Source organism: Antechinus flavipes, chromosome 2 (assembly GCF_016432865.1).
Source record: "Antechinus flavipes isolate AdamAnt ecotype Samford, QLD, Australia chromosome 2, AdamAnt_v2, whole genome shotgun sequence".
Taxonomy (NCBI): Eukaryota; Metazoa; Chordata; class Mammalia; order Dasyuromorphia; family Dasyuridae; genus Antechinus; species Antechinus flavipes.
Window position 1 is genome coordinate 332,375,422 of NC_067399.1, and position 21,107 is coordinate 332,396,528.

Consider the following 21,107-nt stretch of genomic DNA (forward strand, 5'->3'; position numbering starts at 1 on the left):
TGAGACTCTGTGCTCCTTTTCAGTTCCTCAACAATGCTCTCTCCCCATAGTGTAAGCAAATCTTGACTTGGAATGGTCAGTGGCTTCTTGTTTAGAGCAAATAATCAGAAGTCCAATAAAGTGACGTATTACAAATTTTAAAAATACATTTACCTGCCAGCAAACCATTCAAGTCCATAAAAAGATAATGTGATTGTTCTGCTATAGACTATTTACTATTTATATTTGTAAGATGTAAAATATGATTCAGAGGTTATTGGGAAATATTGCAAGAGCTGTTTAAATTTGGCAAAGAAGAGCACATTTAAGGAGGTTGTTATATGTATCACAGAGGTTATATACAATTTATAGGTGGGAAATTACCACTTTTGAGTCATTCACATTATCCTATATTTATTTAGAGGTTTAGAGAGAATACAAAGAACAAAAATGAAACACTTTCTGTCTTTAAGAAACTTACATTCTAATGGATAAAAATTGCCATCTATCCTTTTAAATTAACAAAATACTTTACATATATTATTTCATTTGATCCTCAAAAAATCCTTTGAGATAGTTGCTAAATATATTATTTTTCCATTTTATAGATGAGGAAACTGGATCTGAGAGGAATTAAATGATTTGGTGGAAGGTCATATATCTCAGATGTGTGAGGGGGTGGATTTAAACCCAGATACTCCTAACACTAGATCCAGTATCTTATTATGCCCTGTTTCTTTTATTGATGAATTATTTATATAAAGTATAAAAAGTTACTGTTTATAAATCAAACTGTATCAATCCATATAAAAGCCATAACATGGTTCTATGTGATATGAACCATGCTCTTTTTGGGTAGTTGAACCTGCCTTATTTGAAGTAAATGACTTTCTCTGATTCCATTGGTGGATACCTTAGCTAATGTTCTGAACTGCAAGAGGATATGATTACAGTCTAGTACTTTAGTATGGGTATTCCTTCTCCTCAAAAAGATTGCAAATTTCCTGATAAGGTTTAAGTCTGGCACTAAATGATGAGATTTGTCACCAAATGAAAGGGTTTGGTAGCAGTTCACATATAAACACTTCACAATGGCATTTCTCTTTGTCAAAGGTACCTTTATTTATGAGAAGTTACAGGAAAAATGAAGAGATAAAATAGACACCAGGAGTGATGAATATGAAATAGATTTGGGAGAGCATATAGTTAGCAAGGAAAGGAAGGAATTTTAACAATTAACAATGGAAAAGACAAGTTTCCCAGTGAAATTTAAAATTAACCAGGAAAAAGAGAATGTGCAGATAGATGGGAGTGTGCATTAATTGGCAGGCTAAATGCATAGAGGAGTTTAGCACCCTAAAAGAGTTAGTTAGCTATACCAAGGAGAAAGACATCCTGAGGGATGGGGGAGAAGTGAGGAGAAAAATACCAGGAGGTAGAACATTGTGGCAGGCTAACTTAACAGGAGTTCAGCAACGATGGCATAGGTCCTGGTCAGATTTATAGGATGGGAGTTTGCATCATTATTTGACTTTCGGATTAGATACAGTAAGATGGGGTTTCCCAATATCTCCACAGGGATGGAGTGTAAGACTAAGCTTATCCCACTAGTGCCCTTCCCTTATATATTATAATCTTATCAGTACTTATGAGATATTTATCAGTATCTGCCAACCCCACCTAGTTATCCAGGACTTCTTCACTCTTGCACTTTCTCATTATGAGTTAAAAAACCCCCCATTTCCATGTTACCTTATTTTCCCCATCTTCTCTTATGTACTAATTCATTTTGGTGGTCTTACAAAGTAAGTGTTTAAATTTCTACATTCATTAAATGTGCATTCATATACCTGTGACTTTACTGATTCTATGAGATTGGAAACTCCCGACTTCTACCAAAATTTGGAAATGGGATGAGAGAATAAGTTGGAAAGACAATAGCAACCTGACAAACTAAACAAAAAACAAAAATTAAAAAAAAAAAAAGAAGGAGGGGTGGGTTTCATTTGAGCTTTGAAAGATTCCATATATGGTATTTAACTTCTGCACCAAGTGAAGGCTTATTAATAGACTGCTTTCAATGGGGATGATAATGATATTTTATCTTTCAAAATTCTGAACTATTAGTAGTTAAAAATAAAATTCCATTTTCTTAGATAGAAGGTACAAGATTGAGGATTTATCTTAGGATCATTAATAATTTTCATGTTGAAATCAGACTTGCCAAAGTCTTAGTTTCTTTTTATTTAGGATGGAGCTAGAGAAGAGGGAGAATTAAATTCATAAGATAGCTTTGTTTAAAAAAGAAGTCCAAACCACAACTCTTATTTAAAAAAAAAAATTCTTAATTGCTTAAATTGCTCATATAAAAGTTGGTTTTTGATAATTTGTTTATAGACATGAAAGAGCTGAAGTGATGCATATATTTATTTATTCATAACTGTCTAACAAAAACTTTGAGTTGAATTAGATTATAAAAATAATAGTTTTTGAACTATAATTATAAATATAATAGTTTTGAGTGATAATTATAAAATAGTTTTGTTGTTCTTTATTTACCTTGTTGTAGGCATGGTGTATATTATCCTGATTCAGTTGACTTACTTCATTATTTTTGAAAATTTTGATTAAACACTTTGAGTTGTGATATTTGAAGTTCTAAATTAATTTTATTTCAGCAGTTGGTTTTAATAGCTATTATAGCTGAAGTGGGAAGAATTTTTGGTCTATAATAGCTACAACTCACAGAATATAGTTTTTAAAAACAATTGGGTGAGTGGCAGATAGAAAGATAATGTTTTACTCTCTATTATACTCAGAAATTCTCTTCCTCAATCTTGAAAAAACTTGCAAATGAAAAAAAAGTCATTAGTTTCTGATTGCATCATCTCTATACTTTTTCCAAATTCTCCCATTTGTTAATATTCCACCTCAGTTATGAGTCTTCTCATCTCCTGCCATTATTCTGTATTCATTTGATGCTTACTTTTCATTTACTTATCTTATATATCCATTCTCTCTCTCTTCGCCTTCCTTCTCCCCAAGTACAAGCTGGCCTTGTTTTGCTTTTGATTTGTATCTCCAATGAATGGAGCAATATTTATTGAAATATTTACCAAGGAATAACGAGTTTCTACCTTGTTTATAAAGAACATTCTTGGGAGAGACCATAGCAATAAGGCCAAATAGGCAAAAATTTACATGATAATTTTATGACATATTTAAAAGGAATGACAAGTTGTACATAATAGATTTATAGTATCATGTATAATCATTTTTTAAAAAAATTCTGTTATGTTTTGGAAATGCTTATTTTAATATCTTAATAAAAAAAACACAAATATTTAAAAAACACATCTTACTTTAGACTCTCATAATTTAAATTTCCTGAATTTTATACCTTTTAATCCATTAAATATCAATGACTATTTCAATCAATTTTTTTTTCTGCCAAAGGTAATTTAATCAAGAAACTTTTGAGGCCATATGCCCCCATTAGTCTTTGAAGAAATGACTTAAAATATATATATTCTTTCTTTTCTCTTGTTAGTTACTCCAGAAGCCATCGGTTTCTTATCTGCTGTTGGTGTCTTTATTGTTCTACTGGCAATTCTCTTCCTCTTCATCAACAAGAAACTGTGTTTTGAAAAGATAGGGGGTCTTCCATGTTTGGAACATCGAGGAAAGAGAAAACGCTCCAGGGGCAAATCTGGGGTTCATGAGAGACTGGGTAAGCATTATGACTTAGTAATTCTCTTGAATTTCATGGGTTTGAAACATGGAGGGAATAAACTCATGTTTCTAGTGTATGTTCAGATAAGAATAATATTTAAGCTTTTAATGTTGACATACTATTCATTGAATTCCATCTTCCTTTTTTCCCATATCTCTGTTATAAGATTATATCTTTATTAAGATATTATATTTTTGTCATTAAGTATGGTGACCTTAAAAAACAAAAACAAAAACAAGTCTTGATATCTTTTGATTTTTATATCATCTTCATTTCCAAATGTAGAACCATAGATTTCAAATTAGAAGGGATGGCTACGGTCATTAATTCTAATCCTCTGATTAGATTGAGGATTTGATTGAAGAGGAAACTAAGAATTGGAAAACTTAAATGATTTGCCTAATGTCACTGAGAAAACTTCAAATGCAATTTTTTTAGGTTCCAAATCCAGAGCTCTATCCATTACTCAATGCTTCCACTTTCCATTCCCAAATAATTCACAGTTTATAATGAACATTCAAAAAAAGGAAGAGGGGAAAAAATTAGTAAAATCTAACACAATACACATCAATCATTCCTGACAATATCTGAAATATTTCACATTTTTTTCCCATTCAAGAGGGGAAGGAAGTGTACATTTTTGACTTTGTTTCGCTGTCTCGTCTTTCTGTCTCTGTCTCTCCCTCCTTCTCTTTCTCCACCCCGCCCCTCCTATCTCTAGGATTATGATCTCTTTAGAGACTAATGAATTATTGAAAATGACTACACTTTCCATTTTTACTTTAGAGATATTGATAGAATATGGCTTCTAGGGGAGACAGCAATAGTTTTAAGATCTCCTGACCTTGGGGTGCTTTTGTTCTAACAATCTGTCAGTGATTCTAAAGTCTTTTGGCTTTGTAATATGTGGTCCTTAGTTTCACCACCCTCCCTCTTTTCCTCTCTCCTACCCCCTCTCTCCCCCCCTCTCCACCCCCCATCCAACATTGGAATTTGGGCAATGATTGCAAAAGTCTTCTGGTCTAGGAATATAATAATATTTCTTCCTTTAGACTTTAGGTAAGATATATTAGTGATCCTAAAACTCTCTAATCTTAGAATGCTGTCATTCTGACAATTTTGTCTGTCAATGATTCTAAAACCTTCTGCTTTTAGGATAGTCTTAGTCTGCTGGTCAGTGATAACCAAATTACTGAGACTACTTCTCAGTTCTATCTCTAGGCTATTAAATTAGCATATCAATAACATGAAGAATTAGATAAATGTGTCTCCTTGCTTCAGGATCTTTGCTAAATTCTTTTGTATTTTAGCCCACTTCAATGGCATTATAATTACAATAAACTTTGCTTCTTGACTTAGATATGGGTTCAAGCCTGAAAATTCTTTTGAGACATCTCACAATACTGGTCTGTGACACCCCCAACTTTTTGGAGTCCCTTCACAATCTCAACATTATGATTGCTTTGGGGGTAACAAAGGCAAAAGAAAAGTCACTGTATATGTGACTCCCTCCTAGAGTGAGGAAGGATAAGTTTTTGAATGAAAAGGATCTGCCACTTTCCTTTTCTTAAGCAAATTTCACAAAATGTTATGTCTTACTGAGAAGATGCATCTACCTTTTCAAAGAGGGTTTGTTTTTATCCATAGCCATCCCTATCCAGAATCCTGTCCTTACACATTTTCTCAGGACAGTTGTTTTGCTAACAACATACCTCTGGAATTACAATGGCTTTAAAAGTACTTTATATCATCATTCTATCATCTCATTCTAAAGCTTTATGTTAGGAATAAAAGACTGTTTCAATATACATTGACCTGTCTTTTAAAGAAACATTCTTAAGGTTACCAAATAACTAGGCTTATTATTATTTTTTTCAAATCAGTTTGGGTCCTTCCTTCTCAATGGGAGAAAGAAGGGACATTAGGAAGGGATAAAATGTAGTCTTTCTCAGTTGTAGAGAAAATCTCTTTCATGTCTTATATAGTTATGCCTCAGTTTCCCTGAATTATAATACCTCAGTTTCCCTGACTTGTAATACCTCAATTTCCCTGCCTCAGTTTCCTTGCCTCACTTTTCCTGAATTGTTCTGCCTTAGTTTCCCTGGTGGATACCCTCCCTCCTAGCCATTAGGACTGAGATAATTAAAGATGCGAAGCTCTGGCCACTCTGGTATTCCAAAGAGTCATAAAAATCCAGATGGCTTTTCTCAGATACCTAGAAGGCACTCTCTATCTCCTGGGTCCAGACTTCCTATCTCCTGCTAGACTATCTTCTTGACCCCCAACCTGTTAGAATTAAAAAGTTATGGTCCTTCCTGGAATTTCCACTCATCCAGTGCTCTGCCTCCTTCCCCCCTCACCTTGCCTTTGTTTCCCTGATTGCTGGAGCCCTATAAAAGTCTCTGGAATTACTTGCTTGTGTCTGGATGCTTTGAGACAAGAGTCCAATCCAGCCAGTTGACTCTGGCTAGTATGGCTTTGCTAGTCCAAATTCTCCACTATTAAAATATTCAAAACCCTAATCTCTGTCTTGCCTCAGTTTCTCCAGCATTACATTTCTGGAGATCCTACTAAGATATGAGATCTGAGAGCAAGATTAGAGATTAGAGAACAGGTCTCCACAGGAAGCCTTGAACTGGCTGAATCTGGGCTCTTTTAGGGAGACCAGTTTCTGATTTCTTCCAGAATCCCACAGAGAGAGCAATTCTAGCCATAACAAGAGCTCATCATAGACACTGCCATTTTGGCCATGTGGAGAGTTTTGAAATTCCCGCAGGGTAAGTTTTCTATCTGATCTGATTGTTAGCAAATCTGGGTCTCCAGAAAAAGTTGGTCTGAGAAGCCATATAACTCTGGGACGTGCTAAAAGGGACACCTTGTGGCACAAATCTGGGTGCTTCTGAGCACAACTTTTGTTGTTTTTTAAAAATATTACTGGTCTGGGTGCTTCTGGGTACAAATCTGGATGTTGATTGGAAGCCAATTTAAAAGGCTACATTTGAGTTTCTGGCAGGGAGAAACTGTCAACCTGAAAACTTCCCTCACTGCACTCCTGAGATATCAGGAGTTTGCCCCTAGCTTGTTAAATGTTGTGTCTGTGTGGTCAGTGTGACTTGTCTGTTGTGTTAATTTAAGGAGTTCTGTTTCAAGAACAATGATTGAGAAATTTGGCAATTGGTCATTTCAATATTGCAAAGGTGCTTAGCATAAAAAATGCTTGTGGTTTTTTAACATCTTATTGGACCTAATTATACCTGTTTGCACTAATTTGAAAGAAAAAGGAACATAGAAAAACTTGGCTGCTTTTAAAATCTGACAGAAAAGCCTGCTAGTAGAAAAAAAAAGGGGGGGAGGCAATAAAACCTTATGTGATTCAAGTTGCAGCTCTGCCTGGGGGGAGGTAAGAGAGAGAACAAAAGAAGTTGATGTTAATTGCTTTAGACAGAAAAAAATCTCTGACAAAGGAAAAAAAAAAGCCTCCTTGTCTAATCAAACTTTTGAGATCTAGTTTAAAAAAAAAGTATATATATATATATATGTGTGTGTGTGTGTGTGTGTGTGTGTGTGGTGTATGTGTATATATATATGTGTGTGTGTGTGTGTGTGTGTGTATGTATATATATAACCAAATGGTAATTCAGTTTGTCTGCAACATTTAATTGGCATTTAGGGAAACTGAGGTATTACAATTCAGGAAAATTGAAATATTACAATTCAGGGAAACTGAGGAATATAACCTTAACCAGAGATGAAAATTGGACAGGTAGAGTAGCTGCCATGATCATTCAATGACACCTACAGTGTCAGCGAGCAGCTAGATGGCATAGTGAATGGAGCACCAATCAGTCCTAACGTCAAAAGGTCCTGAGTTCAAATCCAGACTCAGATACTTACTAGTTGTGTGACCCTGAGCAAGTCATTTAATCTGAATTACTTTGCCCTCCCCTCCCCCTGCTACCCAAAAAGAGGACTGAAGTTGAGTTTCATGTGAAAAATAGCCTGGGGAAACCCTAGGAAGACCAGATGGTACAGTGGTAGGAATGTTGATTCTGGAATTGGAGGAGCTAGGTTCAGCTATAACTTTTTATGCTTTCTATGTATATGATCTTTGGGTTAGTCATTTACTTCTATGGGGCTTCATAAGGGGGTTGAACTAAATTCTCATCTAAATCTTTGATACATCCTAGAGTATTGCTGTTGTGTATCCCTCCTTCTTGAAGAGAACAGATGACATCAGAGGGTGATGTCTTGATTTGCAAATGAATTGGATTTAAGTGAGACAGGGCTGTGCAAAGTCATCAACCTCAATCTTTATGATAAGATATAGATCAGGATGATGGATGATGGCCCCAGATGCAGTGGGAGACTGTGACCTTTTAAAGCTAAGTTCTGAGAAAAAAGATGGATTATTTTGACTTCACATAAGAATCAGTCTGGGAGGGGAACACCATATCCTACAGCAGAGATGGCCATTAGATAGACAACTATATGCAGCCACAAGCTTATTAGCCCTGTCAGCATAGAATGGCATGGCAATAACATGGTTTCTTTCCCTCTTTCCCTGATTCCCCGAAGTGGTATATAAATATGCTCTTGACATGTCTGCTTTGTTCTTCTTGGCACATAGACCAGGGGGACCGTAGGATTATGTTTTAGAATTAAAAAATACATATATATATATATATATATATGTTTTTTTTTTTTGGGGGGGGGAAGGTAGGGGTGGGAGTGGTGGCGTGTGGGGGCAAAATTGTCTCTTTATTAAAAGGGACAAACAAAAAATCCCTTACTAGTTTTGTGTGGGTTCTTTAATCCGTAGTGTTGTTTTTACTAGACCTTTTATTTCATTCATATAGGGAATGAGTAAACTCCTCTTACCAATGTAAATCAGGAGCTGCTCTGAAATTTATAGTTTTAGAGTATGCTTACAATTCAGAGGAGTGAGGGGACTGGCTCAGGGCCACACAACTTGTATGTATCAAAGACAGGATTTGAAGCCAAGTTGTTCCTTCCTCAGGGTTTCTACTTACTAATTCATACTGTTTCTCAATCATCCAACACGTATAAAATTTTATACATAAAAATGTATAAAAATTTCCAAGGGAAAGAAGGGACTTGGAAGTTGGAGCTGAGGCCAAGAAGAAAGTTTCAAAGTGGAGGTGGTTCCAGATTAGACTGAGGCAAAAAAATGTTTTGGAAATTCCCTCAAACATGCTACTGTTTTCTTAGGCCCCAGAGCTGTCAGGGACCTTAGAGATTATCTTGTCAACCCATTCTTTATACAGAGAAATAGAATGAAGCTCAGTGAGAGGTTAAATAACTTGCTCCAAATCACACAAACTAGATCTGGAACTCAAACACAGCCCTTTTCGTTCCAAATTTAGTTTTTTCCCCAACACCACTGTCATTATTCTCATGCTGAGATACTGACACAATCAAAAAGGCTTAAATGCATCTTGGATAGAATCATAGAATTTTAGCACTGAGAAGCCTTCGAGATTATGCAAATCTGTAAAATTACTCACTTTACAGAGGAGAACAATGGGACCCAGAGTGGAGGTGTCTTGTTAAAGTCACAAAGCAGGAACAGAAATAGAACATAGGTCTCCTGATCCCCATGATATTGTTTTTTTTCCCCTTCTTCATTACCTATTGTTACTATTTCCTGCAGTTGGGTGAAATTTTACTACAAAATATTTGTATTCTTTGACCCAGTCACTGTACATTACACATAATGGAGGATCCAGAGCTGTCGAGCCTGCTTTTCAAGGCTTTGTGTCAAAATTTTAACATCATTTCAGCGTATTTTTCCTATGTTTATTTCCTTAACGTTATATCCTTCTTTTTGTACAATTTGGTACAATGTGCTCCCTGGTGGTGTGTGGGTGTTCATTTTCAGTCTTTAGAGTTGTCATTCTCTATCAATGCAAATATGCATTTAGGACATATTTAAAATGTGAATTATCAAGTGGGCGCTTTTTATTGGGAAGGGGAGAAAAGAAAATTTCCCTCTAAATGGAGGCATTGTGGTAACAATATTCATTTCAAAACACATTTTGTACAACTGAGTAATAAGCCCTTGAAATAGGTGTTTATGCTAGAAACACTGATACAACTTTAACTACAGCTGTGGAACATTAGCAAAATACTATTCACAGTAATGAGCTGCTAAGAACAACAGCCCAGATGAATACATTGTCTTCATTACTGAAATTTGAAGATTAAAGTTGGTAATGTTTTCTTTCTTTCAAACTTAATGGGCATCAAAAACTAAGGTTAGTGCTATTTAAAATATTTTCCTTTTCAGCTCTTGGTTTTATATGACATTTTGTCTGAGTATTTTTAAGACAATTGTAAATTATACATACAAATAAGATGAGTTACAGTAGGCATTAAACAAAATAAGAAATTGAACTAGAAATCCCTGACTGGTTGACATCTTTTGAACATCTATGAGAATGTGTGGATTAAAGGGCTGAACTAAACAAATTCTAAAGCTCTCCCAACCAGAACCATGTCTAGGATGGAGTAGCTAGGATTATGAATGCATGAGTTTATATATATGTGCATTTCCTCATTATTTCATTCTCCAAAGGCTTGTATCCCTGAACAGCATATAGAGGGTGGAGAGAAGAGAAGGTATTTCCAGGAGGGAGTGAGGAAATTACTTTGTACAACCTCGACATGAATGCCTTCCATCCTCCTAGTATTCTTTCAATGATAAATTTGAAAGGGAGTGAAGAGATCTTTCTTTTTATCCCTATTGCTCAGCACAGTGTCTGGCACATATTAAGCACTTAACACATGTTTATTGAATAGGTGACTGACTGGTTAGATGTAGAGAAAGAATGAAAAGACTTTCCTATTCACTGAAACTTCAGGAGCTGCCAAAAAAATTAGAGTATTACTTTCAAGATATGCTGGAGTCAACTCCAACTAGTTCAGGAGACCCATTGTTACAATGTCAGTTGGGAGCATTACACCTCAGATATGGGAAATCACTACAAATCAGGTTTTCATTTATTGTTTTGTTGGCTGTCTAGATTTAAGAAAGTGTGTGCATACATTATACCTTCGCCCTTAGGCCTGGTTGTTAAAATTTACTAGCACATCTCTTACAACTTCCCATCCTTTCTTTTCAATTCATATCTTCATTAAAACATAAATGTTGGCCCAGATTTTCCTTACACAGTTCCACAAAAGTTTTTGAGGAACCAGAATGGGAATTGTAATATCTGGCTTTTAGTTCGCTGTTCTATCACCAACTTGGTCTGTGATAATGGATCCAGTTTCTTCACATGTAAAATATTGTGATTGTATTAGATATGGGTCATTAAAATAGAGGTTGAAATGAGCAATCAGGGCTCATTGATTGAAGATTGAATTGAATTGATTCATTGATTGAAACTGGAGAGGAACAGAAAGATATTCCTCAGAGAGCTCTAACAAACTTCTTCCTTCTGTTTATGAAGGGAAGCCTTACTTATAATACAAAAGTTTTTGGAAGAGGGTGGGGAGCTTCATCTGGAACAAATGGAATTAAATTAGTCTCTAAATAACCTGTTAAACCAAATTCAAACGAGAGAAGACATGGAAAAACTCTGGAACTCCAGTTCTTCTGGGCACAGTCCCTGGGAGACATCTTGGGGTGTGATGGGGGTGGATAGGAATAGATCAGGATTGGGCTGATAAGGAGTTCACCTGGTGGAGGAGGGGGAAGCCTGCCATTTGGTAGCCTAAAATTCCTATTATTCTTGCTAACTAGGTGCTAAGCTGGTGAAGAAGTGAAAGTGCTATCATCACTTTCCAAATTTCAGTGCCCTGGCCTAGTTACAGCTTTGGAAGCATGTTCATTTATTGTCACAAGAGGAAAGTAGTGGGCAGACATTCTCATTTCCATTTCACAGACTGGGAAAGTGAAGTACAGAATGAAACTGACTCAGGGCTTCAGAACTCCTATGGAAGCAGAAGTTGACTAGTTACTAGGTCAATTATTTTCTTTTCTACCCCATTGCTTTTATTAACTTTGTTAATAATAAGTATGCCTTTGCTTTACATAATAAAACAGATATTTAGGGAAAATATTTTACTTTTTTATATCACTCAAAGTTGTAAAAAAGTAGCCAAATGGAAATATGAGTGTAACTTAGAATAAATTGTTAGATTAGATACTCTTTGAGTTCGTTTTTGGCTTTAAATTTCTATGATTCTATAGAAGTATACACATTTTACATATTATAGATGATTTTTACTATATTCCATTTTTTCTTTTATGCCTGGCCTTTCTGTACACAATACAGAAATTGTGTTTTCCTGGTTTGCAATTAATTTTTGCCAAACAATAACTCGTCAGAATTTTACAAAACAGTGACTTGTCTGTGAAATAATTTGAAATACAACAGCTTGCACATGTTTGTTCTCACTCTTTTGTCATTCCTTAAGATTGAAAAAGGCAATTTTGGCCACAGTACCTGTCTTTTTACAATAAAGCAACAATTGAATTCAATTTAACAAAAGTTTATTTAGCTACTTGGCAACTGCCTGTCAACTGATGCTAATTAATTTTTTGCTTTCTTAAAAAAGGTATATTAAATGTCTTCTATATATAAGGCATGGTGGAAGTGTTTACAAAAAAGTGAACATTGATATAATCCATGCCTTCTAGAAAATATGAGAAAGATGACATTTACTCAGGTAGATATAATACAAGGTCAAGTGTAATAGCAGCAAAGGTTCAAGAAAAACCTAAAAAGGCAGAATGTTATAGTGGATAAGATGCTGGATTTGGAATCAGGAATACTTGGATTCAAATCTTGCTTTAGATACTCTTTGCAAGTCATTCTAAGCAAGATACTCTAGATAAGTCATTTAATCTATGTCTCATCTTTCTCATCTATAAAAGGAAGGGGTTGGCTTATGACTTTAAATATCCTTTCTACCTCAAAATCTATGATTCTATCCTTTTTTATCAAGGGGATTTGGGAATGGCTTCATGGAAGAGGTATCTCATAAGCTTAGTCTCCATGAGATCTTTTTTTTAAAATTTTTTGATTCCCCCAGTTAATAAGATTTTCAATCTGTGAAATCACACTTGTAAAACTATTGTTCAAAAATCCTCTGAGGTGTTGAGCTGGTTTATGAAATGACTAGGAATACAGATTGTTTTCCAAATGGTTGAATAGTTCACAATTCCATCAACAATGAATTACTATATCAACATCCCCTTCAACATTTGTTGCTTTTATCTTCAATCATTTTAACCAATTTGATTGGTGTAAAATGATACCTCAAGTTTTTTTTTAAATTTGTATTTTTCTAATTAATAATGATTCAGAGCATTTTATATGACTATAAGTTGTTTAGAGTTTTCACAGGAGAACTGCCTATTCATATTTAGGGTTTTTCCATGTCTTCTCTCAATTGAATTTGGTTTAACAAGTTGATTTAAAGACTACTTTTGTTCTATTTATCCTATATATATATTTTGTGAAGCTCCCCATATCCTTCCAAAAACTCTTGTATTCTAATTAATGCTTCCTTTCATATCAAGAAGGAAAAACTTTGTCTACTATTCAAGCATATGAAGACTTTTCCCAGGGGAATGGGTGAGTGAGAACAATTTGTTCCAACAGCCATGAAAGCAGCTAATTTATAATTTAGTTAGTGAAAACCTGGTTTAGCCGGTTTGCCAAGATACTTTTACTGGCGTGTGGCTGCTGTACATAATACAGATTTTTGGAGGACCAATGAGAGTTGGGTGAGGGTAAAAAGCGAAGGAGGATGAGCAACCTTAAAAAAAGGTTCAGCAAGTCCTCACAGGGGAGGAGCTAGTCCTCCCTGATTGGAAGACATCAACAGCCCAATAACATTAAAGGGATGGTTTATCTGTACATGTGGGTGTCCTGACCACATATGTTCCTTGTACATATACTTCTCCATGTGTTTTTCCTACCTGCTTCCATTTTTCCCAGTGATATGTTTATTTGAAGGAGATCAAATCCTAAGTGCATTGGAGAAATATTTTGTTGCTACCTTTTAACTAAATGCCTTAATTTTGAACTAGTTATCTCTTCTAATTTACAATTAAAGGTAAATACATCAGTGAGGTCTCATGAGCTACTGGAGGATTTAGGGGCCTTATGGAGCATTGGGCAAGCATTCTTTGGGGCATCTGGTAAGTTGTGAGGGGGTGGTCTCACCAGATGCTGGACTTTGTGTTTATTTTTCATATGATTTATATTTATATATCCATATGCCTGTGTCCCCTCCTCCCCAGTATAATGTAAAGTCCTCTAAGAAAAAAGCCATTTCATTCATTTCTTGCACATTCTTAATGCTTTCTGACTTAAAAAGAAGGATTTGGATAGATGATAGATGAAGAAAGAATATATTTTAAGTATTGAATGACAAGAGATCATGAGCTCATAAATTCATGTTTTAAGAGCTGGAAGGGAATTTCAGGATCATCTAGTCCAAAGCTTCTTAAACTGTGGGTTGATACCACAAATGGAGTTGTGTAACTGAATGGGGGGGGTGGTCTCAAATTATGATATATTATTAGTAAAATGTTAATTTGTATACATATTTCTGTATCTATTTGCCCAGAATCACATAAAAATTTATTGGGCAGGGGCAGCTTATTGGTGTAGTGGATAGAGCACCAGTGTTGAAGCCATAAGGACCTGAGTTCCAATGTGACCTCAGACACTTAACTTCCTGGCTGTGTGACACTGGACAGTCATGAAACCCCTTGCCTCAGCAAAAAAAAAAGGAGGGGGGAGGGTAAAAAGTTTTTCTTAGTAGAAAAAATTTTAGAAGACCTTGATCTAGTCCAACTTCTTTATTTCTCAGAAGAAGAAACTGGGGCTTAGAATGTTGAAGATATTTGCCCAGGTCTTCTTACTCCAAATACAGTACTTAAAAAAACTGGTCAGAATAAGATGCTTATAATAATTATGATTCAATGTAAATAGAAGAAAGTGTTTTTAAGGAAAACGTGAGAATCCTACTCCTCAGTGACCCTTCATCATTCTCTCATCTGACTTTCCTTTTTCCTATTCTTTTTTTCCCCCAAATTTATTTTATTTTTAATTTATGGAACAAAACAAGTACTTCTATAATGTTGTATATCATAAAAATCTTCAACTTAAAAAGTCCATGGTCTTCCATTTTATCCAGGGTCATCTCTAGTCCAGCAAGGTTTATATCTTGCCACTGGACCTAGATGGCTTTGGAGAGGAAAGTAAGGCAAGTGATCTTGTACAGCCCTACCTTACTTAAATCCAATTCACTTACATGTCATGGCATGGTCCTCTTTGAGAATGAAGAACAAACAACAATATTGTAAAAATATGATTGTGCATGAAACTGCAAATCTATTATATATAACTTACTATGTTCTTAAATTTATAACAAAATCATCATATAAATTTCTTTTTTCTTTCCTTTTTTCCACTCTATCTCTTCTTTTCCTTCCCTTCCCCTTTTCTTTCTTTTCCATTCATTTTTCCTCTCCCTTATATCCTCAATGCTAAATTCCACTTAAAATGTTCTCTTCTCTACCAATGCCCTAATGATTTTCAATGTGTACGAATTTCTTTGGTCTCTCCAGAACATCTTAGGGGGTCAAAAAGTTCATTTGATTAGTTAACAAATATGAAGCTAGAACTTGATGTTTTTGTCAACAAGTGTTTTTTGATGGGTTTTACTTAGTAATATATTCTCTTCACCCAAAAAACCTAAGTTTTCTAACCTCCAAACCATAGGATCATAGTTTTAGAGACAGAAAAAAAAAACAAAAACAACAACAACAAAAAAACAACTCTTATCTGGTCCACTCTCCTCATTATTTAATAGATGAGGAAATCAGGACTAGAAAAATGTAATAATCCCAGTAACCTCCCACTCTATACAGCAAAGAATCTCAAAAAACCCTAAGTTTTCATGTCAGAATCATACCATCAGTTACAATAGACCAAAGTCCCTTTTCCCTCAGTGAAGTTCATATAAATATCAGCTAGCCACTTATTCTCCAGGGAATTTCCCTCTCCATTATCTAAATTTGTACCAATGTCCCCAGGTCCAGATTCCTCACTAGCTTTCCTTCCCCAATCCTTGATCTTGCTAAACACACCAAAGAGCACCTAAGAAACCCTCCAGACTTTGGGGAGAAGAAACCCAAACTAGGTACCTAACTCCAAGAGATCCTCAGCATGCTCCTTTATCTATCCTTCTTAATCAGCTCTCTATTTTCTGAAACCCCTCAACAAAATTTGCTTTATTGTCTTATGAGCTCCATGTTTCCTTTTATTCTGGTATTCTGAAACTCACCAAGTTTGGATAAAGATATGAAAGGTTAAATGACTGTCTTTGGCTACCACAGGATCTAAGGCACTTTGACCTAAGGACAGAGCCAAGATTTGAACTCAGGAGCACTACTGCTCCTATAAATAAAAATTACTTCTTGGGTATAGCATGCTCGGAAGGCAATAGAATGAGCTGAAAGTTTTCATTAGACTACATGTTGCTTGAGGGAAGTGATTATCTTTTGCCTCCTTTTGTACCCTCTCTTCTCCCTCTCCAATCTCCCCACCCCTTCCCTGTGCTTAACACAGTGCTGAAACATAGGTACTTAATAAGTGGTTATTGATTCATTGAATGATTGTTTCAATAAGACCAATTTGAAATAGTCCCACTGCCTGGCATTTCAAAGATAATGACTGCCACTTTGACCGTTTTAGATTAGATATATTATTTTATTTATTTGTTTTCAGTGTAGTGTCATGGGGATTCTTTCTGAGGTTTTGGTTGTATTTTAAGAAGCCTAAATCTAGAAAGTAAAACGATAATTGAAAATTTTAGGTTTTTATTGTTTTTTCTCTTTAGACTTTTATTTTGTACATTTTAGGTCTAAAAATTATCGTCTTGAATAAAGTTTCTTCTTTATATCTTTTTGCCTCTTCCTCTTTTTTCCCACTGAGACATGAATTCACCTTGCACGAATGGGCATTTATAGCTATGCTAGGTTAGAAACTCCCATTACCTATTTAATTTCTGTTTTTATAGTTTCATGGGCATGGTACAAACCCTTCAGTGGCTGTGGGTAAAGTTTAGAATTGAAAAGAGGATCTCAGTCTTTCCTACAAATCTTTGTTTATGTATCATATCTAATCTTATATTACAGTAACATGATTCATGAGTAAATAAAGCTATTATTTTATAGTGATCCTATACCAGAACTTGGGACGAATGAAAACTTTCATAGCTCATTCTGGATATATCACAGAGCAAAGGTTTAGAGAAAGAGATTATTATTTGATGGCTAAATAAATCAAATTCTGGGAGAAAAATCAAGAGAGAGAGGTCCAGTTTTCAAAAGTCACTACTTGGAAAAGTTGAGCAGAATATTTGTATAATTTCATCTCAGATATAACTTCCCATCATTTTATTTATTTTTTAAGGTGCTAACTGCAGTTATGAGGGTCAACATGGTGTAGAGGATATAGAAGTAATCTTTTAACCAGAAAGACAAGCATCTTAACACAAATTGATCAAGTGATCTTGGCCAAATCACTTTTAACTTTCAATGCTTCAGGCAATTCTCCAACAATCTAAGTTGTAAAGGAATTGATCACCAGTATTAATAGATGAAAGTTCCCTACATCTATGAAATCACAGTTATGGTCCCAATCTTCATCCTTAATTATAGATATGCCTTACTCTTATTTAGTATTATTGGGATAGGATATGGGGAGGGGAGGGAGAGAGGAAAAGGGGAGAGAGTAGTGAAAGAAGCATTTAATATCTTGCCCTAAGCTAACTTCTTATGTCCTTACTTTTCTTGATTGAAAGATAAATCTTTTTAAAGTTTTTGTTTTTTAAAATTCATGTTATAAAAAAAAATACTTGCCTAAGTGTAATATGGAAAGTGGGTTATTCATTGACCAAGAATGTACTGGTACGGACACGTTATTCCTACAAGTTGGTCAAAGTCAAATTACATATGAAAGAAAACTAATAAAAGAAAACACTAAGTAGTGGCAGTGACTACACCATAAGAATAATTATTTCTGCTCATTTATAGTTTGAATATGAAAAGCCTAATCATCTATGTTCTTTACATTAGGTTGCATGGTCAGTTACCCTAGAAACAGATTCATCATATAATTTTTTTTTTGTTTCCTCTGTGTCAGATGTTAATAATGATGACTTTAAAGTTCTCTACTAATATGAATTGCTATAGAAATATTAACAACTAAATCCATGAGTTTACTGCACATGCATAAAAATGGAAGAGGAACATCATACCTTTCAATTAAGGTGAATAATGTTTCTCTTGAAAATTCAAATTATATTTCATTCATTCAATCAGTCAACAGGCATTTATTAAATTCTACTGAAGTTGAAGCTTAAATATTTAAGGCACATTCATTGAGAAAGACCTTGATTGTTGAGAAAAATTGAAGGCTAAAGGAAAAGGAGATGATAGAGGATGAAATAGGTAGTGTCATGAAAACAATGAACATGAACTTGGACAGAATTCAAGAGATAGTAGAAGATAGAAGGATCTGACATATTATAATCCATATATTCATAGAATTGGACAGAATAGAATGACTCAATACCAAAATACATCAGACACTGTGTTAGGCATTGGAAATGCATGTACTCTACAAGAAAAAGAAATACATTTTTGCCCTCAAGGGATTTATATTCTAATTGGGGGAGAGGGAAAGACTACAGGTAAAAGAAGCTGAAAAGGAGGGCAGATACAGGAGAAATTCTCTAAGTAGAGGAAGAAGGGTAGAGGTTGCTTTCTTTGTGTAAGTTTTAGGTTTGTAGTGATCTTGATGAGATCTAGATTTTGGGGGTTCCCAGTCAGGGAACCAAATGATGAGATTAGATTCAGGGAACCAAAATGAGATTAGGGTTTCTGGTGGTCAGGGAGTTAAATGATGAGGTTAGTGGCAGGTTTGGGGTTCAGGGAACCAAATGAAGAGGTTTGGCTCCCCTAAACTCCCTTAGGGGTTTGGTGCAAAGTAGGGAGTTGTGGGAACCCCCTTCTGGTGGTCCAGAGATCCTTCATTTAATTTACAAACCCAAAAACCTAAACTGATAAAAAGAAGTTTATTATTGGCATTGGGAAGTCAGCCTTTGCTATGCATAAATAGAAAGGCTGAATTCCTTAATGTCAAAGTCCTGATAGAGAGATATAAAGTAAGGTCCTGACAGAGAGATATAAAGTCTCTTTAGGAAAATAGGTGAGAGAGGGTAACGCTGAAAAAGAATATCATTCCAGTGGGCAGAGTTTGCTATGCCAAGAGGAGAGAGAGGTTCCTTGGCATGGCATATTAGCTCCTCTACAAGGAGTGAGTTCCAAGTTGGCTCTTTTTGTCTACAAGCTGGATTTCCTCTTGAGCTGGAATTGAATAAAATATTTTCAATTGAATAAGATTGGAATTCTCCAGTTTAAGACTCAACTAGGCCAACTTAGATAACAGAATTAAGCTGTTTGTCCTTGGTCAGGGTCATTACAGTGGCAGGATTCAAGGAGGATTTGTCCTTCAAGGAGTTTTAGAGTTTTGGGGCTCCCTTCGTCAATCTGGGCATGGTGGAGAAATTCAGAGTTCAACCTGATAAGAAATGGACACTTGTAACTGAACAGAATACATATTGATATTCCTTATGTTGGTAAACATCTGCTTTTTGGAAAATAATCTGGAATTATTCTCTAATTCTAACCACTATCATATAGAATTTTAAGGGTATGTATTGGAGTTTAGTTTCTGAAGACATTTAGTACAACATTAAATTGTGAACAAGCATTACTTTTGCCTTTCTTTGTATCCCTAGTGTTTAGTATAATGTCTAGCATGTAGAGAGATTTAATAAATGTTTGTTGACAATGCAATAGGCATTTGCTAATTGACTGATTGAGTGACTACTTTTACTTATAATATGTTCTCCCTCAATATGGACATAAGAATTGGGGTGCCTCTAAATTCTCATCTTTCTGAGGTGGCTACATTTCACAAAACACATATGTGTACTTGAGAAAGGCCAAGTATATAGCTCACTGATATTTGAAGAAACTGCTTCTGACTTTCTGGTCTACAATTATATCTGCCTAGGTTGAAATGTTAATTGGAAACATTAACAATTCATATTCTCTGTTGTTTTATCCTCCAGAGGAATCTCTCTTCAAAGAAGGTCCTGTCTGGAGCATGTCTTAAGTGGGAGTAATATTCTACAGTTGTCAAAGGGTATTGCATATTTGCTGTTTTTTTTAGGGCTGTACAAAGTTGTATTGTTTGTTACACTATAAAGAAATACTTGACAAGTAGAAAAAATGGTGCCAGCTGTCAACTTGAAACTGTTTGAAGACTGGAAAGGAAGAATAATTTTAGTTCTGTGGAATATTCAGAATTGTAGGGAACAGACCAATATTTTTTCATTGACCTGGGTATCTATGAGTATAGATACTTAACTAGCTATTGGAGTAAGGTTTTAAAGTAGTCATTTGAGTAATATATTGGAAAATCTCATTGTTTTCTTAACCCAACAGGTTATAAAGTACAAAGGGGGCATGTCTATATTCATATAACTTTCTATTAATACATACATACATACATATATATATTCTTCTAAAACTCACATTAGGAAGCCAACATTTTATTCAGACTAACTCTTATAATAATTACAACTTGACATTATTCCAAGCTATTTGATTGACATTTAATGACAAGGTTGCAGGTATTATTTTAAATATATGAGTTTAAGGAATTCCAAAAGCATTTTAATCTTCTCTTCTCTCTCTCTCTCTGTCTATCTCCTCTGTCTCTATCTCTCTGTCTCCTTTGTCTCTGTCTGTCTGTCTCCTCTGTCTCTGTCTCCTCTGTCTCTCTCTCTCTGTCTCCTCTCTCTCTCTCTCTCTCTGTGTGTGTCTCCTCTGTCTCTGTCTCTATCTCTGTCTGTCTCCTTTGTCTCTGTCTCTGTCTCCTCTCTCTGTCTCTGTCTCTCTCTCTGTCTCCTCTGTCTCTGTCTCTATCTCTGTCTGTCTCCTTTGTCTCTGTCTCTGTCTCCCCTCTCTTCCTCTCTCTCTCTCTCTCTCTCTCTCTCTCTCTCTCTCTCTCACTCTTTCTCTCTCTCTCTCCCATTTTTATGCTTTTGATTTTTGAACAGTTCCTAATAGCTAGGAACAATTAATGTCAGGTTTATACAATGGAAATTGCTATCTGCTTTTTTATCTCTGCTTCTCTGTCTTTTTTCAGACACTGATGACTATATGTGTTAATTTATACTTGTCATTCTACTATAAAAATGCAAACCTACATAGTTCAAGGCAGGAAAATCTATCAGAAGAGAGTTAAATATTCCTTTTAGGATGTTTCTTTTT

At 35.2% G+C, this 21,107-nt stretch overlaps 1 protein-coding gene across 1 annotated transcript in view; it reads left to right on the forward strand.

The window, feature by feature from the left end:
* SYT16 (synaptotagmin 16) overlaps positions 1–21,107 on the forward strand; it is a 209,373-nt gene that overhangs the window by 35,046 nt on the left and 153,220 nt on the right. The window contains exon 2 of the mRNA XM_051977788.1: positions 3,530–3,709. The gene's annotated coding sequence lies outside the window, so the exon portion shown is untranslated. The remainder of the gene's footprint in view (positions 1–3,529; positions 3,710–21,107) is intronic.